The 22,933-nt window shown below is 44.8% G+C and overlaps 1 protein-coding gene across 1 annotated transcript in view; it reads left to right on the top strand.

Annotated features, from left to right (window-relative positions):
• The first annotated feature begins 2,396 nt into the window (after nucleotides 1–2,396).
• Nucleotides 2,397–22,933, top strand: part of PALS1 (protein associated with LIN7 1, MAGUK p55 family member) — a 66,027-nt gene continuing 45,490 nt past the window's right edge. The window contains exon 1 of the mRNA XM_058655415.1: nucleotides 2,397–2,414. The gene's annotated coding sequence lies outside the window, so the exon portion shown is untranslated. The remainder of the gene's footprint in view (nucleotides 2,415–22,933) is intronic.

The following is a 22,933-nucleotide window of genomic DNA, read 5'->3' as shown; positions in this document are numbered from 1 at the left end:
ACTAGCTAATAGCAAAGCTAAGATCAAATCTAACCACCTTGGGCTTACCAGTGTGGCCTGGTGGCTAAGGTCCTCGCCATTGATCCCATATGGCCGCTGGTTCTAATCCCGGCAGCTCTCCTCCTCTCAGTATATCTGACTTTGTAATAAAAATAAAATAAATCCTTAAAAAAAAAATCTAACCACCTTGCCTACAATTTCACTCACAATTTCTACTCTTCCACTTTCCCTTTCCTTTTTGCATCTGAGGCCAGTAATTCGTAATTTGGGGATTGTGGGAATGGTTCCAATCAGTAGACAACAATTTCTGATTTGGTAAAATAATGATAAAAAAATAATTTAAAAAACCCTTCACATTCATGTAGCGCTTGATTAATAAATGGCCACATATTTTGAGATCAGTAGTTGCTGGTGAGGAGTCTTTTGCTGGGATGGAAGGTGTTGCAACATATGAATCTAAGCAGCTGAAAAAGCAAGGCTGGGAAACTAAAGGGTTCATTGTGGTGGGAGTGTTCTGGAAAACTGCCTGGTTCCAAGCTTTTACAAGGTATGTATAAAGAGATAGCATCTTTCTAAAGAGCCCATTTGTTTAAACAGCCAGATCATGGTTTTTAAAGAAGGTGATTTTGCTCCCCAGGGGACCTTTGGAGTGGGGGTGGGGAGTGCCATTACCTTCTGAAGAAGCTGAGGATGCTACACAACATTCCCCGGGACAAGACAGCTGCCCACCACCGACCCCAAACCCAGCCCATCAGAATTATCCAGCTCAATGCCCATAGCGCCAAGGTTGAACTAGAGGGAGAAAAATTCCTTGAGGAACTGGAGCGGGTGTTTGGAAAGCAAACAAGCTACACACACTAACCTTTTCTCATCGGAGGGTATGGCTAACAGTGTCCTGGAATCCTGGAGTCTGTTTTTCTGCATTCTAGTTGGGTATTTCATGCATTCTCATGGCATCTTCGAGGAGAAATGTAGGACAAGAAGACAGTTCAGTTCTGTAGATCTGAAACTGAAGATCCATTTGTACTCAAAGTCTACTGAGAAATATTTGATGGCAAGATTAGGGCCTCTTGCAGTGACATGCAGTTGTGTCTTTGCATGTATGATTAAACACTTCAAAACAACTTGCATAAAGGCTTGGATAGGCTGCTTATCGGATTTGAGGATGATTTTTTAAAAATCTGCAGAATGTGGAGATCCAAAAAGATCTTCCCTACAGGGCTTGCTTATTCCGGGCTAGAAACACCAAGAACCGTATTGTTTAGTTCGGGCACTTTGGTTTACTAGAAACACTAACAACCCTAGGCTGAACTCCTCAGGAAAATTCTGAAAACATTAACAAACATTAGAACTGCCCGAAGACGGGATAGGATGCCTGGGAGGGCAAAGTCCGCACTGTCAAAACAGCTCTGGCGGCTTGTTAGAAGTCTGACGCGGTGAGGTATTAGTGCCCAGTGCACGTCAATCTTGCTTCGCATTCCGTCACGGGTCCTACAGCTCCTTCCGAAGCCTGTTCCATTCAGACGGTAGCACAGACACGTGTCCAGAGTGCCAGCCTTGCCCCACCCAGGCCTAGGAAGCACGAAATGCATCCGAGCCAGCCTTTGACCACACAGCTGTGGTCCCTCGGTATCGTTCACGTCTCACTTTCAGAGTTTGGTGCCGGCTGTCAGGTTTTTAGTCTTGCGCCCAACAAGGGGACACTTCTGCGGGACCCTCTATACAGCCAGGTGTGTTCGTGTTCCGGTTATTTGCCAAACAGACTCTGTGAGCACCTAAACAGGGAATGAGGAATCGCCTCAAGGGGAAAGGGATTTATTCTCCTCAGAAGCTGTGACTTTGAGGTTAACAAAAAAAAAAAAAAAAAAGAACCAAACACTGCATTGCTTTAGTCCGTTTTCAACTCCGCCTCAGGGAAAATTCGAGACCCCAGACGACCTAAGTCACGAGAAGAAGCCCTGAAGCGGCTCCTCGGCGGCCGCCAGCGCCGCGGCTCACCTTTCCTGCGGCGGGGGAAGGCTCTCTGGAGCGCGCGACCGGAGGCCCGGGGCGCGGGGCGGGGCAGAGGGCGGCAGGGCGGACCAATGAGCGGGCCGTGCCCTGCGCGCTGGCTCGGCATTGGACGTAGCGCGTCGCGGGCGGGACTGGGACAGGCGCGCCCGCTGCGCGGAGAGAGCGCCGGGGGCGCGTGCGCGGTCTCGCGGCAGCCGCGGGGGCCGGTCTCGCGCGGTCTCGAGGAGGAGTCGCGGGCGGCGACGGCGGCGACGGAGGAGGCTGGCGGTGGGCAGGGGGCGGGGCCTCCGGGTTCTGAGGTGGGGACCCGGGAGTTTCTGGATTCTTTCTCCGGCGTTCTACGGGCTCCGGGAGGGCTGTGGTTGCTGCCGCGTTCCGGAGCGGCCGTGTGGGTTGCGGAGGTAAGCAGCGGAGCTGCGGCGGCGGGGTTGGTGGAGATCTTAATCAACAGGTTTGCCCCCCTCCCCCCACAACACAGCGTCGCCCCTCCCCCACGCGGGGCGCCCAGGCCCGGGCGGGACCCCGGCAGCCGCGGAGCTGCGGTGTGGCGGCGGGTCGGGGCGCAACCTTTGTCCCTCGGAGAAGAGCTTTCCTGTGTGCGTGGTGCCGGCTCCCTGCGCCGTGGCCGGGAGACCCGCCTTGGCGCAGGCTCCGAGTTGCTGGGGGGCGCGGCAAGGGGAGTCGGGTGTCCTCCTCTCCTGGCGACGGACTTTCGAATCCGGGGACTCCCCTTCTGGCCGAGGCAGGGAAATCAGTGAGGGGGAATCCTTTCCTAAGGGAGGTGGAATGCCTTATTGGAGTTTCTCCGTCTGACTCAGCTGCTTGGATTCTGTTGCTCCTTTCAACAGCCAACAGTTCCTGCTTCCTTGTGACCACTTTTAAAGAAAAGCAGCATTTCGTTACCGCTTTCTCGCAATTTACTCTCTAATTGCAAGTTGAACTTTGAAGCTTGTAAAATGTAAGCTGTTTTCAATGAAAGGCTCTTTAAACGATCTTTGTAGCAAATTATGTAACTGCCTTAATGATAGTAACTCACCTGTTGTTGAGTTGATTGACCTATACTTGTGCGGAATTTAGGTTTGGTCCAAAGATTTTTCTTGGCACTTTACGCTGAAATTAAAATCCGAGGGTTCGGAGGTATAGTGTTTTGTCTCCCTAATAGTAGGAGCGTCAGAATTCAGCTTTACAAAACTCTTAAGAACAAGAATTTTGAAGTTTGGATTGTTAAGATGAAAGATCAAAATTTCTGTTTTTTAAAGCAATTACTGCGTTTCAACGATGATATCCAAATTATGCTTTTAAATTATACTAGAAGCTAATAACCTATTTAGTTTTGCAGTAGACATAAATGGCATGTTGATTATTGGTGTCTTTTAAGTGGAAGTATTGGTAGCCATGAAAATTATTAAATAAACTTCACTGAATTATTAGCCACTGAGCCTTTATGGGCGCTCTGTATGGGCATAACATATTACAAGTTTCAGAAGCCTGCTAAACCATTGTAGTCAGCTGAAGTTGTTAAAATCTAAGTGCTTTCTAAATCAAAACTTTGTTTAAAAAATGTGAGTGAACCTTAGCATTAGTTGAGTAACTTCAACTAGACAGACTTGAACTGGACAAGAAGTGGAGGACTCAATGGTGCTAACTTGTCTCAGAATCTGAGGATGACACAGGTCAGTACAGCAGATTTAGATATTTATGATCCTAAATCGTGAATTATGATCTGATTTTTTTTTTAAAAATCTCGTCACAGACACACAACATGCTCGATCAATTTGATGTATCAGAATGTTAAGCTGTCCAATTTCTCTGCCATTTCCTTATTTCAAGGTGTCTTGGTAAAGTAGTGTCTTGACGTGTACATTAAAATCTGAGTTTTTGTTAAATACGGATGTATTCACCGACTGATTGGATTGGAAGTAGTCGTATAGGTTATATAGTCCAACCATTTTCAAGGAAAAAGCATGTGAGGACACCAAGTGTGTAGTTCCTTGTCTGATTGCCGGTTGGTGGCAGAGTTGGAACAAGTGCTGAGATGCCCATCTGCACAGTAGAGGTTCGGTGTTCTCCCTAACCCTGGAGAAATAAACGGTTAGGCTGCTTTCTCTCAATGATTAAATAACTGGCAGGTTGCTTTCTTTGAAATATGTTCTTTTTTCTTTTAAAATAAGTATTAATTCCAATTCATTGCCCTGCTGAAGGAATGAATTTGAGTAATGAATGAATATCCTTGTGAATATATTCATGTCCTCATGCTTATCTCCTTGAACATGTGTGATTTCCCCGGGTTGTATGCCCATTAGAATTGCTGGTAATACGTTGATAGGCATTTTTAAAAGCTTTACTAGCTATGGCTAAACTGTCTTGTGAAATTGTAATACTTTATATTCTTGTCAGCAGTTTGTTAGTAGGAGTGATTTCTTATCCTTGTTCAAAATTGCCTGTGTCAGATTTGTAAGGTTTACGCCTGCGTGAGCATTTGGTGTGGTGGTTAGCACACCTCTTGGGGCGATAACATCCATGTTGCTCAGTGGCTGCTCTGCTTCTGATCCCAGCATCCTGTCAGTGTAGACACTGGGAACCGTCGGGGATGGCTCAGGTGACTGGTTTGGTGCCGCGCGGTGAGAGATGTGCATTGAACTTCCTGGTCCCAGCTTCTGCTGGTCCCCCTGGGCTTGCTGGGGGATTTGGGGGAGTGAACCATGGGTGGTAGCTAGCTGAGTGCCTGCTCTCTGCCTCAGTGGGTCCATCTGTCTTTCAAATAAATCGTTTTTGTGTGTGTGCCGATTTAGTGGAGTTAATCTTTAAAGGTGATTTTATCTTCATTTTAGTTTATTTGAAATGAAACTCTTCATTGCAGAGCTGCTGTAACAATTAATTTGTAGGTGCGTAGATACCATAATCAAGATACAGAAATTTTATCTTGTGAAAATTCTTTGTGCTGTTGATTTGTAGTCGACTTCCTCACTTGTAACACCAGCATCCAATAATCTGTTGTCTTTTGCCTTTTGTTGAATATCGTTTGAATGGAATCATACAGTATTTAGGCTTTTGTATCTGGTTGTTTTCTTTTTGCACAATTTATTTGAAGTGCATCCACGTTGAACATATCAGTACTGCCTTTATTTTTTTAACTTTTTTTTTTTTTTTTGGTAAACGTAGTGTTGTGTGGGGGTTTCCTCAGGTAAAAGGACATTTGTGGTCACAGATTTCATTTTTCTGACTGAGTAAAGCTGTTACAAATTTTCCCAAATAGGTTTTTGTGTGACTATCCCTTCATTTCTCTTTGGAAAGTATCTGAAAGCGAGATTATTTAATCATATGGATAAAAGTATATGCTTAATCAAGAGAAAAATAGCCTGTCTGTAATAGGCAGAACAGTGGTCCTTAATGATGTTCTAATGCCCGGAACCTGCGAATGTTTGGTTACAGAGCAGAGGCCAACTGTTTTATTTTTTATTATAAAGATTTATTTATTTTTATTACAAAGTCAGATATACAGAGAGGAGGAGATATAGAGAGGAAGATCTTCCGTCCGATGATTCACTCCCCAAGTGAGCCGCAGTGGCCGGTGCTGTGCCGATCCGGAGCCAGGAGCCAGGAACCTCCTCCAGGTCTCCTAAGTGAGTGCAGGATTCCTAAGCATTGGGCTGTCCTCGACTGCTTTCCCAGGCCACGAGCAGGGAGCTGGATGGGAAGTAGGGCAGCTGGGATATGGAACTGGCACCCATATAGAATCCCTGCAGAGGCAAGGCGAGGACTTTAGCCACTAGCCTACCTCACTGAGCACAGAATATTCTAAATAGTGAAATAGTGAAATAAATAGTGAAATAATAGGGAGCCTTCGTTCTAGTTTCTATACCGCTTATTTTTCTTGACTGGCTGGGACTCAGGTGAGAAGTTGAATAGGAGCAGTGAAAAGGGAGTATCTTTTGTTTACCATCTTAAAGTATTTAGTCTTTTACCTTGAAAATAGATGAGCTTCAGGGTAGGTGATGTTTTTTTTTTTTTTTAAATATTTATTTTATTACAGTTAGATATACAGAGAGGAGGAGAGACAGAGAGGAAGATCGTCCGTCCGATTATTCACTCCCCAAGTGAGCCGCAACGGCCGGTGCTTGCCGATCCGATGCCGGGAACCAGGAACCTCTTCCGGGTCTCCCACGCGGGTGCAGGGTCCCAGTGCTCTGGGCCGTCCTCGACTGCTTTCCCAGGCCACAAGCAGGGAGCTGGATGGGAAGTGGAGCTTCCGGGATTAGAACCGGCGCCCATATGGGATCCCGGGGCTTTCAAGGCGAGGACTTTAGCCGCTAGGCCACGCCGCCGGGCCCATGTGATGTTTTGTAGTAGTGCCAACTGCAATGCCAACATCCCATATGGGCAGTGGTTTATGTCCCAATTGCTCCACTTCTGATCCAGCTCCCAGCTTGCAACCTGGGAAAGCAGCAAAAGATGGCCTGTGTCCTTGGGTCTCTGTACTCCTGTGGGAGACCCAGAAGAAGCTCCTGGCTCCTGGCTCCTGGCTTTGGATGGACCCAGTTCTGGCCATTAAAGCCGTTTGGGGAGTGGATGGAAGATCTCTGTCTCTCCTTTTCTCACTGTAAATCTGCCTTTCAAGTAAAAATAAGTAAATATATTAGCTCTGTGCCTGACATTATGGCATAGTGCATTAAGCAGCCTGTAGCTGTGATAGGGCCTGGAAGGAAGCAGAAAATCTGAATGAAGCTTCTGGCTGCTGGTTTCAGTGTTCTTCAAAGTGGACTAGTATGGGCATTTGGGCAGTAAATCAGATGGCAGATCTGTGTCTCCCTCTCTGTCACTCTGCTTTTTAAATAAATAAAATAAACAACAACAACAAAAGATGGGCAAAGGTAGCCAAACTAGTGAAACTTCAGTCATGTGTAGTTAGTGAGGGATAAGATAGAAAGTGTCACTAGGTGACTTCATTGATGTGCTACTGTAACATCTTGGAGTATACCTACACAAACCCAGAGAATGTAGGTCAACCACTTTATGAGGTTCTTGTAAACAGGAGATACATGAGACTGCTGCCAGGGTAACATGCAGTATTGTTTTACAGTAACTTTTTTAAGCAGGGGTACCTTCTAATATAAGAAAGTGTGTAATATAGAATAGTAAATACATAAACCAGTAGCATAGCTCTTTATTAACAACTCTTAAGTACTGTAGATAATTGTACGTTTCTAGGTGTTTATACCCTGTGGGTTTGTTGGTACCAGCATCCCCACACATGTGTGAGTGGTATGCTATTAGATACCTAGGTGATAGGGATTTTTCAGTTCCATTATAATCTTACGGGAATAGTGTTGATGTGCTGTAAGACTCTACAAGAACAGGGCAGCCTTGATTTGCCCTTTTGGCTTAGTTTTGCCTCTGCTTTAAGGCAAAGATAATAATCATGATGATGATGATGTGATGGAAAGCCCCTAGCAGAATGTGTGCCACGTGGTAGATAGTAAGTACTACTTCCCCTCTCTTTGTTTTCAGGATTCATGGTGCTTTGTTACAAATCAATAGATGTGTAATTTTTTTTTAAAGATTTATTTTCATTACAAAGTCATATATACAGAGAGGAGGAGAGACAGAGAGGAAGATCTTCTTTCCGATGATTCGCTCCTGAAGTGAGCCGCAACGGCAGCCGGTGCTGTGCCGATCCGAAGCCAGGAGCCAGGAACCTCTTCCAGGTCTCCCACATGGGTGCAGGGACCCAAAGCATTGGGCCATCCTTGACTGCTTTCCCAGGCCACAAGCAGGGAGCTGGATGGGAAGTGGAGCTGCCGGGATTAGAATTGGTGACCATATGGGATCCTGGCACATGCAAGGTGAGGACTTTAGCCACTAGGCCACGCCGCCGGGCCCTAGATGTGTAATTTTTTAAAAAACAGTTTTATTTACTTTTATTTGAAAGGCAGTTTACAACAAAGAGAGATGAAAAGATCTTCCATCCCTGGTTCCTTTCTCAGATGGCCTCAACACCTGGAGCTGAGCCAATTCAAAGTCAAGAGCCAGGAGCTTTTTTCAGATTTCGCACATGGGTGCAGAGGCCCAAAAACTTGGGCCATCCTCTGTTGCTTTCCCAGGCCACAGCAGGGAGCTGAGTGGGAAATGGAGCAGCCAGGACACCAACTGGCACCATTATGGGATGCTGGTGCTTGCCGGTGAAGGATTTGTATGTTGAGTCACAGTATCGGCCTTTCAGACTTTTTTTTTTTTTTACAGTTTATAGTTTAAGATGATCACAGGGTGGAGGGCATTTAGTCTGGGAGTTAGATAGCACTTAGGATACATCAATATTTATCTCTATGTGTCTTCCTGCCTCTCTCTGCCTTTGAAAAACAAAAGTTCTTCTTCAGAAGTGCCGTTTACGGTTTTGGTGTTGTGGTGCAATGGACATCCCCATCTGTACTGAAGTGCTGGCTGCTTGTACGTCCTGGAGACACTAGGGATAATGGCTCAAGTGTTTGGATGCCTGCCCCACTCCTACTGAGACCTAGGTGGAGTCTGGCTGTTGCGGTGGTTTGGTGGGTTAACTGCGGGCTGGGATGCGCATGTGGTGCAATGGGTTATGCCACCACCTGGGACCCTTTCATCCCTGTGCAAGTGCCACCTCAAGTCTTGATTGTTCCACTTCTAACTCAGGTTCCTGCTACTGCATCCTGGGAGGCAGCAGTGATGGTTCAGATGCCTTGGCCCTAGGACCCAAGTGGGAGACCTGGATGGAGTAGAAGACTCTTGTCTTTGGTCCAGCCCAGCCCTGGCTGTTGGGTTGGGGCACTTGGGAAAATGAACCAACAGGTGGAAGACTCTGTCTCTCCCCCCCTCTCTCTTTCTGTGTCTCCCAATCTGCTTTCCAAGTAGATAGAAACAGACACATCAAATAAAAATGTCTATCAGCATCTTAAAAAAATCTGCTCCACATCTGAATGAGCTCCCTGTTAAAGGCCTTGGGACAAGCAGTGGAAGAGGGTCCAAATACTTGGTTCCTTGCCACCCTGGTGGGAGACCTGGATAAAGCTTCTGGTTTCCGGCTTCATCCTGGCCCCTCTTTGACCTTTGTGTCCATCTGGGGAATGAAGCAGCAAATGGAAAATCCACTCCCAATTCAAACTTTCAAATAAATAAATAAATAAATAAATCTTTGAAAGAAAGGAATAAGCATATTGAGTCCTTAAACAATATGTTTTAATTTGGGTCCAGCACAATAGCCTAGTACCTAAAGTCCTCACCTTGCACATACCAGGATCCCATATAGACACTGGTTCTAATCCCAGCAGCCCTGCTCCCCGCCCAGCTCCCTACTTGTGGTCAGGGACCCTGCACCCATATGGGAGACCCAGAAGAGGCTCCTGGTTCCTGGCTTGGAATCGGCTCAGCTCTGGCTGTTGCAGTCACTTGGGGAGTAAATCAATGGACAGAAGATCTTCCTCTCTGCCTCTCATCCTCTCTGAAAAAGAATTTTTTAAAGATTTATTTATTTTTATTGGAAAGGCAGATTTACAGAGAGGAGAGACAGAAAGATCTGTCCACTAGTTTACTCCTCAGGCGGCCACAGTGGCTGGAAATGAGCCAGTCTGAAGCCAGGAGCCAAGAGCTTCTTCTGGATCTCCTACGTGAGTGCAGGGTCCCAAGACTTTGCGTCTTCCTCTACCGCTTTCTCAGGCCACAGGCAGGGAGCTGGATGGGAAGTGGCAGTATGGGATCCTGGCATGTGTAAGGCAAGCTGGTGTCTTCGGCCCCACCTCTCAAAAATTTTTTTTCAGAATTATTTTATTTGCAAGACAGAATTACACAGAGAGAGGGAGAGATGGAGAAAGAGCAAGGTCTTCCATTCACTGGTTCAGTCCTCAAATAGCCATAGCAGCCAGGGGTGGGCAGGCTGCAGATGAAGATCCAGGAGCTTCTTCCAGGTCTCCTGCTTTATTGCAGGGTTCCAAGCACTGGAGCCAGTGTCTCCACTATTTTCCCAGGGACATTACTGGGGAGCTGGATTGAAAATGGAGCAACTGGGACTTGAACCAGCGTGCATATGGGATGCCTTTGTTGTAGGTGGTAGCTTTACTGACTGCACCTTAACATTGGCCTCATCTCAACTTTTTTCCCATTGCTTGTTTTTCTGTTTAGAACAATGTTAAAACTAGGAAATCGATGTTAAACAATGTGTATGTATACATTGGTGCTGTCTTTTTAGGAGTGTGTTTGTGTAGCCACCATGATAATCAAGGTAACAGATCTGTTGTATCAGCACAAAAATGTCCTTTGTGCTATCCCTTTGTAATCATTTTTCCCAACCTCCCTCCCACTATTCATAACCTCTGACAACCACTAATTTGTTCTCCATTACTATAATTTTGTCACTGTAAGAATACTATATAAATGGATTATAATACGGAGTACTGTAAATGGAATGTCATGTAATATAAGGTTTGTGATTCTTGAGACTGGCTGGTTTTCATTCAGCCTAATGCCCTGGAGATCCAATTCAGTAAATGTAGCAATAACTTGTACCTTTTATTGCTGAGTAGTAAAGTACCTGGTATGAATTTATCAGTGTATGTAATCATTCACTTACTGAAGAATATTTTGATTGATTATACTTTTTGACTATATAAACTGCTCCTGCTTTCTAGATAGAGTTTCATTTCCATGAGATAGATGCTTAGGAGTGTGTGTGTTGGATTCAATGATTTTTTCTCAACCAAACTATTTTCAGAGCCATGATACCATTTTACATTCTACTAGTTATATATGAGGGGGTGGCTAATTTTTGCATCTCAGCAACATTGCTATTGTCACTTAAATATTTTTTTTTCAGCTGCTTGTATAAGTCTCACTGTAGTTTTAATTTGCATTCCCCTGATATCTGGTAATGTTGAACTTTTTTTGTATGCTTATATTCCATCTGTAAATCCTTTATAGTGAAACAACATTTGTCCTTTCTCTGTTTTCTACTTACATTTGTTTTTATTGCTATTGAGTTTTGAGACTCTTAGGAAATTCTGAGTGCTAGTTGTTTGCAGTAAGGTTTTTTTCCCCCAGTCTGTGGCTTGGGGGAAAACCTAAAATCCTGCTAACAAAACCTAAAATATAAAAGTCTGAATTTGGCGTTGGTGCCTTGGCTCTAAAGGCTAACCCTCTGCCTACAGACACGAGCATCCCATGTTGATATGGATTCAGTTCCAGTCCAGACTTCTCCATTTCCCATTCAGTTCTGTTCTTGTGACCTGGGAGAGCATTGGAGGCTGGCCCAGGTCCTTGGGCCCCTGCACCCGTGTGGGAGACCACATGGTCCATTCCCCAAATGGCCACACTAACCAGGGCTGGGCCAAGCTGAAGCCAGAAGCCAAGAACTCTGCCCGGGTCTCCCACATGAGTGGCAGGGGCCCAAGTACTTGGGCCATCTGCCATTGTTTTTCCTCCTATGTTCTCACGGGATGAAGGAGCAGGGGTTGTTCCTTGCTGTCAAACTTTGTCAGCACCCAGGGATGGGGGATAAACATTTGATGATGCCTTAGAGACCCCATTGTGGGCAAGAGTGTTTGCAGGATGTTACTTGCAGTTTTGATAATTCTGACATATTAGTTTCGTTGCTCCAGGGTTGAGAAAATCTTTCCAAGGTGTATTGGTTGACCAAATCCACCTTAGTGCATCCATAGACCCAGGAATATGTTGCAAAGTTTGGCCAGGAGAATTGTCTGACCTATTCTGCTTTCCATCTTACGACGAGGCATTTGATGTCTGCTGGCCTACATGAGCTGGCAGTCAGTCCCCTGTGTGCATCTGGGCATGTTTATACCTGGACACTGCACAGATGTAAGCAACTGAGGAGGCCCAGTTCCGATACATCCCTGTATTTGGGGTTTAAGTCTAGCCATCTAATTGGGGAGTCCCCCAGGAAACCTTGTCTGGGTTGACCTCAGTCTTGACTCTTGTGGTACCAGCCAGTACAGGGTCAGGTTCAGTTGGTCACCTGCACCAGCCAATGCACATTCTGGTGGATGCCTCACCCTCATCAGTTCTGTCCCCAGCTGCATCTCTTACATGAACTGATGGGTGCTACGGCTTAGCCCTGCCCAGCCTAGCCCACCACAGTCCCAGTCTTCATATATACCAGCTGGTGTCTCAGCCCTAGTTAGGGCGACCCCCAGTAACCCCCACCTGCCCCTGTTTTTGTGTGTGCCGGCATGTGTTATAGCCTACTCCAGTCTGTTCACTTCGCAGCTGGCTCATGTACATGTGCTGGTGGTGAAGTTTAGCTCAGCCCACTCCACCCCCAGACCTGGCCCACACATGTTGACGGGTGCTGCCACCTTGACCAGCGTGGTCTGCCTCCAGCCCTGACTCTCTTGCACACCAGTGGCAGCTGCAGCATAGCAGGGGAGTGCCCAGTTTCCCTACCAAACCTGTTCCCAGTCTGGATCTTACCCTGCTGGGGTAGGGCGATCCAGCCTGACATGACTCATACACAGTGATGGCACTAGCAGCAGGTGCTGCCACTTTGCCCGGCTGACCTACACCCATCTGGCTCTGTCTCATGCCAGCGAGTGCAGCAGCCTAACTCAGTCTGACCCACCCCCAGCCCACATGCCAGCTGACAGGTGCTACAGCCCTGCCTGGACCACTCCACTCCCAATCTCAGCTCTCCGACTCACCAGTGATGCAGGGGCCCAGCAGGGGAGTTCCCAAAATTCCACTACCAGGCCTGCCTGCAGCACTGGATCAATCACATGCCAGTGGGTGCTGTAGCCCAGTCTGAGATGGCCCAACCCCAGTTTAGGCATTTGCTAGCAGCTGCTACAACCTGGCTCAGCCTGCCCACCCCCCAGCCTTCATGTGAACTGGCTCTTGTTGTGGACGAACCCAACCTGACCTGCACCCCATCCTGGCTCTTGCTTGCGCCAGTGTATGCCGTGGACTAGTAAAGCCCGACCTGCCCTCAGACTCAGCTCACACATATTCCAGTGAGTGCTACAGCCTAGCCATACCTAGCCCATCTCCAGACCTGGCTCTCATGCGAACCAGCAGGTGCCACAGCCATTCTGGTTCTTGTGGTTACCAGCAGGTGCTGGAGCCCAGCTCATTCTGACTCATTTTCAGATAGCCCACGGGCATGCTAAGGGATGCTGCAGTCTTGCCCAGTCTGGTCTCTCACATCCTCAGTATCCTCAGCTGGGCTTAGGCCCAGCCCTGCTTGTTTCCAGACCCAGCCTATACAAATGCTGACCACTGCAGCCTTGCCTGGTCTGTCCCTCCCCCAGACATGGCTTTTGTGCTCCCCAGCAGGAGCTGTAATCTAGCATTAGAGTTCGCCAGCCAGGCCCATTCCCAGCACACAATATCACATTTGTTGTCAGATGCCACAACCCTGCTTGGCATGATCCTCCCTCAGTCCTGGACTTTGCATGTGCTGGCAGGTGCTAAAGCCTGGCTTTGTCCACCTTCCTCCCAACCCTAGCTCCCGTGGGTGTCAGGTGAGTTCTGTTTTCCATCCCTGCTCAGCCCATCACCGCCTTCAGCTCTTGTGCAAACCAACAGGTTCTGCAGTCCCACAGAGGTGGGCCCACAAGTCCCCTACAGAATCTGCCCCCAGACCCAATTCTCTCACGTTCTGGTGAGAAGATTTGTTCCAGCACTTGTAGTTGGGTACAGCAAGTGATGCTACTTAGCCCAAACCAGGACTCCAGTGTGGGCAACCACCTTGGTCTGACCCATACTTTACCCTCTCCCCCTCTAAACCAACCGTCAGCTTCCTCACATGCCTGTGATTACAGTGGCCTGGTCTGTGGAATACCACAGAAGTCATTCCTCTCCTGCCAAACTTGCCCGCAGCTGCTTCCCAGATCATCCTCCCCGGGCAATCTGCAGTGTACCCTCTCCCCCCAGCTTGGGAGCTGGGGTGGTATGTCTTGACCTGGTGGTCTCCACTTTCCCCACATTATCTTCTTTTTTAATCATTTATTTATTTTATGATACAGTTCCTTGAGTTCTGGGATTTCCCTTCCCCTCTTCTTCAAGCCCCCTCCTCACTCACTGTTTTCCCCTATATTATTACAATAGCATAGTCCTTCATAAACAGTCACAAGTCTGCCATTCTGCTGTTTTAAGTGTATCCTGACAGTGTAGGTATGGACAATGACAGATATTCCAACATCCTATTGTCAAAATATATTTAATTGGGAGGCCATCTTTGATTTGAAAATTGAGATGCATACTGCATTATATCTTCACATTATCTTAAAAAAAGAAATAGAATGGGCAACTATGCTGGCACACTTGTATGGTTAACACAAACTTGGCATTAAGCAATCCCAGAATGCCTGTCAGTTATCGGCTGCTTTTCTCCTCAGAAGTGTGAACACTTGCCTAGGTACAAGGCAATCTAGGCAGTTGCCTACAGCTGGGATATTTAAATATTCAGTCAAATGTAATGCAGCAGGTATTGAGTTCCTTACATTAATGTTGTAGACCTGTGCAGGGGCTTAAAGAGCAACTACCTGCAAACTGAAGTTGCTACAGAATATTTGAATTCTAGTTGTGAAGATGAAGTACTCATACCTGAAAATTTAATAATACTGCTGGATAGGATAGATTAATGACAACAATACAGAAAATTATATTTTCACAAACTTTTTCAAGTACCTTCCTCTTGTTTTTTCCTGTACATATTACATGGTAAGCCATAAATTATAAATTAGGCATAATAAGAGATCAATAATAGCTATAATTATAACAGTATGATGTAATGAAATTTTAGATATGAATATATACTTACTCTGTCTCTCAGTAGCTTTAACTGAACTGTCCCTTTCTCTTGATGAGGGGTGACTGAAATGAAGGAGAAGGAGAAACAGCCCAGTTGTATGTAGTATGAGCTCATTGAATACAAGCTAGATTTACATTTTGCTTTAGGAAGCTTGAAATTCACTTGACTTGATAAAATGAATAAATATCCTTCATTTCAGGTGGAGTATAGATGATACAGCAGAACATTAGATTAGTTCTCTAGAAGGATGGGTTATAGAAGGGAGCAGGCAGGATTAAATAACATTTCTTGACACCTGATAAAAAAATTGAACAGTTAAAAATACAGAACAAAAGCAATTTTTTTTTTTTTGATATGAGAAAGTATAATCTGCAGGCTGAGAATTTCAGGGGTTGTGCGAGGTGTCTTCAAATGATATAAGAAAAAAAAATGTATGCTATGATAAAAAGTGAATGGATTTCACCTTTTTTTGCATCAAAATAAGCTTAATTTTTTGAAGTGTTTGAAGCCCGTTCCTGTGGGAAATACCAGCTAAAAGATGAAGGAGCAAGAAGCAAAGTGAGATAAGTTTTCTAGTACAAAATCAATGGAAGTGAAATGTATTATCAGGCTAAGCAAGCCGTAATGTTATTTTAAGTTCCCTGGAGCCTCTTAGCAGTGCCATTTAGAGTTTTGTTTCCTTTTTTTTTTTTTTAGGATAAACAGAGCACCAGCACAAGGTCCCATCCAGTGCTTTACTCAAATACTTGTAGCTTCCTGGCCAGGACCAAAACCCGGAGCCTGGAATTCAGTCCAGGTCTCCTACGTGAGTGATAAGGACCCAATGACTTGAACCATCTTAGCTCCCTCCCAGAGTGCATTTGCAGACTGTTGTGAGGAGAAGGGAGGATGTGCTGAAACTCGGGCACTTCTGTACGAGCCATGAGCATCTTAACCACGAGACCAGATGCTTGCCCCTGTACTGGGCATTTTTGTTTTTTTAATGACTTTATTTGGAAAGTTGCAGTTACAGAGAGAGGAAGAAATCTTCCATCCACTGTTTCACTCCCCAAATGGCTACAAGAGCCAAGTTGGGTCATTCCAAAGCTGGGAGCCAGAGCTCCTTCTGGTTCTCTCATGTAGGTTGGACAAACTATAAATTTTGTAAAGGTCAAGTACAATATTGAGCAAATGGACTGTTGTGAAGGTTTAATGAGATAATACATGTCAAGCACTTAGCTCAAAATGGTATATAATAAACCTGCAGCGAACGGTAGTCTAAAAAAGGGTTTCTGCAGTAATAGGATACTTTAGGAAAGTTTATCTGGCAGTACTCTGTAATTTTACTATGTAGGGTCAGCAACTGGGAAGATTGATGTGGGGGAGAGAAATTAAGATGCTCATAGAAGGGCCTGCACCATGGCATAATAGACTAAGCTTTTGTCTGAGGCATCCATATCCCCAAATTTTTGTTTGAAAAATTTGTTTATTTTTATTGGAAAGGCGGATATACAGAGAGGAGGAGAGACAAAGAGGAAGATCTTCTGTCCGATGGTTCACTCCCGAAGTGAGCGCAACGGCTGGAACTGAGCCAATCCAAAGCCAGAAGCAGGGAACCTCTTCTGGGTCTCCTACGCAGGTGCAGGGTCCCAAGTGCTTGGGCCGTCCTCAGCTGCTTTCCCAGGCCACAAGCAGGGGGCGGGATGGGAAGCAGGGCTGCCGGGATTAGAACCGGTGCCCACATGGGATCCTGGCACATGCAAGGCAAGGACTTTACCACTGCACTATAGTGCCGGGCCCCATATCCCAAAATTCATTCTGTCTCCTCCACTTCCAATCCAGCTCCCTGTTTATGGTCGGGAAAGCAGCGGAGAAGAGCTCAAGTTCTTGGGTCCCTGCACTCATGTAGGAGACCCAGAGGAGGTTCTTGGCTACTGGCTTCAGATCAGAACTGATCCAACCATCATGGCCGCTTGGGGAGTGAACTGTTGCATGGAAGACTTTCTCTCTCTCTCTCTCTCTCTCTCTCTCTCTCTCTGTCCCTCTCTGTCCCTCTCTGTCCCCTCCTCTCTGCAAATCTGCCTTTCAAGTACAAAGGGAAAAAAAAAAAACATGATCTTAAGAAAAACACATGCAAGAGATAATGTGTCTGATTTAAAGCAGTGGCATTAGGATCCCGGCCTGATGGCTCAGTAGCTAAATCCTAGCCTTGCTCATGCCAGGATCCCATATCCCAGCACTGGGTCATGTGCTGGCTTCTAAACTGCCCATCCAGCTCCCTGCCTGTGGCCTGGGAAAGCAGTGGAGGACGGCCCAAAGCCTTGGGACCCTGCACCCAGGTGGGAAACCCAGAAGAGGCTCCTGGTTTCAAATCGATTCAGCTCCGGCTGTTGCAGCCACTTGTGGAGTGAACTAGCGGTCTTTGTGTCTCTCCTTTCTGTAAATTTGCCTTTCCAGTAAAAAGAAAGAAATGTTTCTTAAGAAAAAAAAAAAAAAGCAGAGGCATTAGAAGAAAGACACTGACATGGGTATATGTAAGATATTTTGGAATTCATGGAAACTAGTTATATATATTTAGGGATATTCATTAATGATTTTCAGGATACTTAAATTTGACTCTAACCTGGTCTACTCTTACTGTACTTTTAGCATATCTTTTCAAGCTATAAATCAACATTTCTTATTAAAAAGCTTGTCTTATTAGGGCATGTAGCACACTTTGATAGTGCATATTGAAATTGACACGACAGAATAGAAAATGTCATTTTTTTAAAATATTTATTTATTTTCATTGGAAAGGCAGATGTGCAGAGAGGAGGAGAGGCAGAGAGGAAGATCTTCTGTCTGATGGTTCACTCCCCAAGTGAGCGCAACGGCTGGGGATGAGCCAATATGAAGCCAGGAGCCGGGAGCTCTTCTGGGTCTCCCATACAGGTGTAGGGTCCTAAAGCTTTAGACCATCCTCGACTGCTTTCCCAGGCCACAAGCAGGGAGCTGGATGGGAAGTGGGGCCGCCAGGATTGGAACCGGTGACCATATGGGATCCCGGCGTGTGCAAGGCGAGGACCTTAACCACTATTGCACCGGGCCCCGAATATGTCATTTTTTATACATCACTAGGATACTGGATTTTTGGTAGCTTAGTTTCACTTATCATTGGTCGTAGCAAAATTCATTCATACTTCTACCCATGACACCTGGTTTGCTGAGTGTTTGGGAACTTTGAGCAATAAATGTGTTATTACCACAATCAGGTGCTGAAATAAACTTGTAGTCTTTAAACAAAGAGCAATAATGTTACCATACCAACTTTATTTTATGAAAAAATCAGTTCAGGGGTAAAAATGGATTTTCTCTGATCTGATGTCATGTGATTTTTGAAGATGGCAGATAGTTAACGTATGTTGCTCTAACAGAGATGTAAAGGATTTACAGAGCGTTCATCCATCTGGTGTTAGCTCTTGTCCTGTTACTTCTAGCTATGTGGCTTAGCTGTCAGTGTTTACATATCTGGCAAATGGAGACATTTGACTTTCTGCCTTCCAGGGAAATTGTGAAACTAAGCTAGGTAATGTGTTTGAAATCACCTGTAGAACCGTCAACATGTATTTTTGTCCTTCTTCCTCGTGTCCTGCCAAAACTCCCATTAAATGCAATATTTGTAAGAAGGAATTTATAATAGGTCTCTTCCATCCACTCAGGTGATAAAACTTGTTTTTTTAATTTTTCTGTTTTGAGAGTGCAGAATTGTTCCAGCTTTAATTGTGCCACTCTATATTTTAGGATTATATTTTGCTCCTATGTCCAAATCCTGTCCCATCATCCTTTTGTAATAACGGTTTGACATTATCCCTTTTCATTCCTTCTGCTACTTCCTTTTATCATCTCATGTGCAAAGTATTAAAGCATTGTTTTCACTGACTCCTTTATTTCCATTCCCCCTCCCCCTCCCAGTGCAGCCTGGTTATGAGGTAGAATAGATTTAGCTTTTTGCAGAGCCATTTTTCTCTTCTGACTCAGAAACATACTCTCCCATTGCTGGCAGTAGGGAATTCAAACAATTTAGTTTAGCATTCAGACTATCCTCCTGTTTATCTTCTATCTCTTACACTGGCTGCTCCTTATCTAAACCATTCTTATTCTCCAAGTAGACTGTATACATTCTTGATTGTTAGTCACAGAAAAGCCATATTGCCTGTAACGTTAAACCACATGTTAAGAAATCTTACGAATTACCTTTTATCCTAGTGCCTTATTCAAAAACTTTGTTAACCTTTTGGATATACATTTAATCTTTTATTACTAAGGACTTGAAGGTGATAATGGGGTGGTTCAAGTAACCAGCCATTTGATATCTTTGATACTCTTTGGCATATAACCAATTCCTACCATGGGCCCGTGATCTTGAATATCTCCTAAGACTCTCAGCTTTGTTTTTGATAACAGTAAGTAGAGAATTTACCATTGAATTAAAAACAAAGTACTTCTCAGTTCAGGAAATGTTGTCTAAAATTTATGGAAGGGGCCAGCATTATGGGGTGACTGGGATGCCATAGGAATGCCAGTTGAATCCAACTCCTCTACTTTAACTCCAGCTAATAACCTTGGAAAAGCGTTGAAATATGGCCCGCAGTTGTGAATCCCTGTGACCCAACAGGGAGATTTGGTTTTGGTTGAAGCTCTTGGCTCCTGTCTTCAGCCTTGCCCAGCCCTGGCCATTGCAGTCATCTGAAGTGTGAACTAGCAGATGAAGTATCTCTTCTTTAACTGTGACTTTAAAGTAATAAATAAATCCTTAAGCTATGTAGGGAACCAAAGTAGCTGGCTACAAAAAGAATTACAGTGCTATCTTGTCTGCTCATTATATGGTTCTTTATGTTGCAAGATATATTTTTTTAAAGATTTGTTTTTATTGGAAAGGCAGATGTACAGAGTAGGAGAGACAGAGAGGAAGATCTTCCATCTGATGGTTCACTCCCCAAGTGGCTGCAACAGCCTGTTGGGTTGTTAGCACGGAAGCTTACCAATCTAAAGATCTTTAAAAAAAAAAGATTTTTATTAATAAAGCAGATTTACAGAGAGAAGGAGGAACAGAGAAAGATCTCTGATTGGTTCACTCCTCAAAGGGTCACAATAGCCAGGCTAAGCCAGTCTGAAGCCAGGAACCAGGAGCTTCTTCCGGGCTTCCCACATGGGTGCAGGGTCCAGGGTCTTGGGCCATCCTCCACTGCTTTCCCAGGCTCATTAGCAGGATCTGGATCAGAAGTGGAGCAACCAGGACACAAGCTGGCATCCATATAGAATTCTGGCTCTTGCAGGTAGAGGATCAGCCTGTTGCATCATTGCATTGTCCCCCTAAAAGATTTTTATTTAAGATTTATTTTTATGTATTTGGAAAGTAATGTTAGAGAGACAGAGTCAGGAAGAGAGAAATTTTCCGTCTGCTGAGTCACTCCCCAAGTGGCCACAAAATCCATGGCTGGGCCAGGCTGAAACTAGGAACCAGGAGTTTCTTCTGGGTCTCCCTTGGGGGTGCAGGGTCCAAAGCACTTGGGCCATCTTTCACTGCTTACCCAGGCTTGTTAGCAGGATCTGGATCAGAAATGGAACAGTCAGGTCTCACACTAGTGCCAGCGCTGCCAGCGCTGGTTTACTGTGCTGTGACTGACCCCAGCTAATTTAAGTTTTATCTTGAACATGTAAGAAACATATGTAATACTATTAAACAGTGAATGTTGCAGTTTTGTATAATATTAGACAATGTAAATCCTCATTCCTTACTTTAACTCATGTCTCAACCTTCGCATTATTGATCTTTTGCAGTAGGTAGTTCTTTGTTTAGGCACTGTCCTGTGAATTTTTTTTTTAAAGATTTATTATTTTTATTACAAAGTCAGATATACAGAGAGGAGGAGAGACAGAGAGGAAGATCTTCCGTCCAATGATTCACTCCCCAAGTGAGCCGCAATGGCCGGTGCTGCGCCAGTCCGATGCGGGGAACCAGGAACCTCTTCCAGGTCTCCCACGCGGGTGCAGTGTCCCAATGCATTGGGCCATCCTCAACTGCTTTCCCAGGCCACAAGCAGGGAGCTGGATGGGAAGTGGAGCTGCTGGGATTAGAACTGGCGCCCATATGGGATCCCGGGGCGTTCAAGGCGAGGACTTTAGCCGCTAGGCCACGCCGCAGGGACCTGTCCTGTGAATTTTTAGCAGCATCTCTGACACTAAGTAGATGCCAACAATACATCTGATTTTCCCAAGTAGTGGCAATGAAACTATGTCCAGACATTGCTAAATTTCCCAAGTGGGGATAATGAATAACAGTATCAACCTTGTTCAAGAACCAGTAGCATCCAAAAATGTTTCAGATGAACTAGGGTGATAATTGAAGATGAATCTCTTAATTGTGAAGTCTGTAATTATGTGTACTTTATAGGGTATAAAATGATGTTGGGACTTAAGAACTCAGTGTGGATTAATTAGTCAAGGTTGTTAACATATCCGTCACTTCAGATGCTTAGCATTTTTGTGGTGAGAACAGTTGAAATTTATTCTCAGCAATTTTTTGATGTACCATATTATAATCAACACTGTTCAGTAGAGCTAAAATATTTCTCCTGGCTGAGATTTTGTGCCGTTTGACCATCCTCTCTCTGTTGTTCTCACTGCCTATCTTGTGTAATCGCTCTTCTCTCCTCTGTGGTGTGTTAGGTTGATCTAAGCGAGAACACGTAGTATTTGTCTTCCTCTGCCCGGCCTACTTCACTTAACATAATGTCCTTCAGGTTCATTCGTACTGTTACAAAAGACAGCATTTGCATTTTTAAGGTTAAATACTATTCTGTCTGTGTGTGTGTGTACATTTCTTCATCCTTTTTTTTTTTTAAGATTTGTTTTATTTTTATTACAAAGTCAGATATACTGAGAGGAGGAGAGATAGAGAGGAAGTGGAGCTGCCGGGATTAGAACCAGCAGCCATATGGGATCAAGGCGAGGACCTTAGCCACTAGGCCACACTGCCGAGCCCTCGTCATCCTTTTTTAAGATTGATTTATTTCAAATGCAGAGATCCAGAGATTGATTAATCGATCAAGCTTCCGTTCCACATGTTCACTCCCCAAAGAGCAGCGACAGCTGAGGCTTGGTCAGACTAAAGCCAGGAACCTGGAACTCCATCTGGGTTTCCCGTGTGAAGTGTGTGGTCCATTTCTGTTGTTTTGGAGCTGAAAGGGAAGTGGAACAGTTGGAACTTCACTGGCACTTATATGGAACCCTGGTGTCACAGGCAGTGACGTAAATAGCTGTGCCACCGTGCTGACCCCAACCACCTCTAGACAACTTAGTTTGTTTCTACAGTTTGGCTGCTCTGAGTAGTGCTGCTATAAACAGCATGACTGGTTTACTACCCAAATGGTGTGAACAGCAGGCATCTCTTTAACAAACTGATTTCAACTCTTTCTGGTAAACACAAAGTGGGATTGCTGGATCATAATATGGTAATTCTACTCTTTGTGTTTTAGGAAACTTCTGTACAGTTTCCTGCACTAATTCACATTTCTGTCAGCAGTATACAAGGGCATCCCTTTTCTCTGTATCCTTAACACTTGTCGTCCTGACATGTTTGAAATGGTGACATTATTTCAAATTTGTCAAAGTTAAAATACCTGCCTAATGACTGAATGATGCTGATCATTTTTCTATATACCTCTTAGCCATTTGTGTATCTTTTTGGGGGGGAGGGGAAATGTCTGGGTTTTTTTTTTTTTTATCTTTTTCTTTAATTTCCTTGCTGTTGAGTTATTTGAGCACTTAGATAGTCACTCCTTTTCAGATGTATGTTGTGCAGGTGTTTTTGACCAGTCCTTTGGCTGTCTCACCAACACTACTGTTTCCTTTGCTATGCAGAAATTAAGAATACAACGATGATACCTTCCTTTCCTTTCTTCCCTCCTCCCTTTTCATCTCTTTGTAAATTTTTGTAACATATTTTTAACTTACTTTACAGTCAAATGGCCTATTTATTTTTAATTTTGCCTTGTTTACTTAGAAGGTAATACCTTCCTGACTAGCCCAAATGTATTTCCATTGGACTTGCGTTTACTTAGTTTTACACATTGCTGAATTCCTTCTGTCAATGTGTGGGCTGTTCACTGTTAGAAA

This window comes from Ochotona princeps, chromosome 26, assembly GCF_030435755.1.
Source record: "Ochotona princeps isolate mOchPri1 chromosome 26, mOchPri1.hap1, whole genome shotgun sequence".
Classification (NCBI taxonomy): domain Eukaryota; kingdom Metazoa; phylum Chordata; class Mammalia; order Lagomorpha; family Ochotonidae; genus Ochotona; species Ochotona princeps.
The sequence above is the reverse complement of the archived record's forward strand: the minus strand, read 5'-3'. Positions and strand labels throughout refer to the sequence as shown.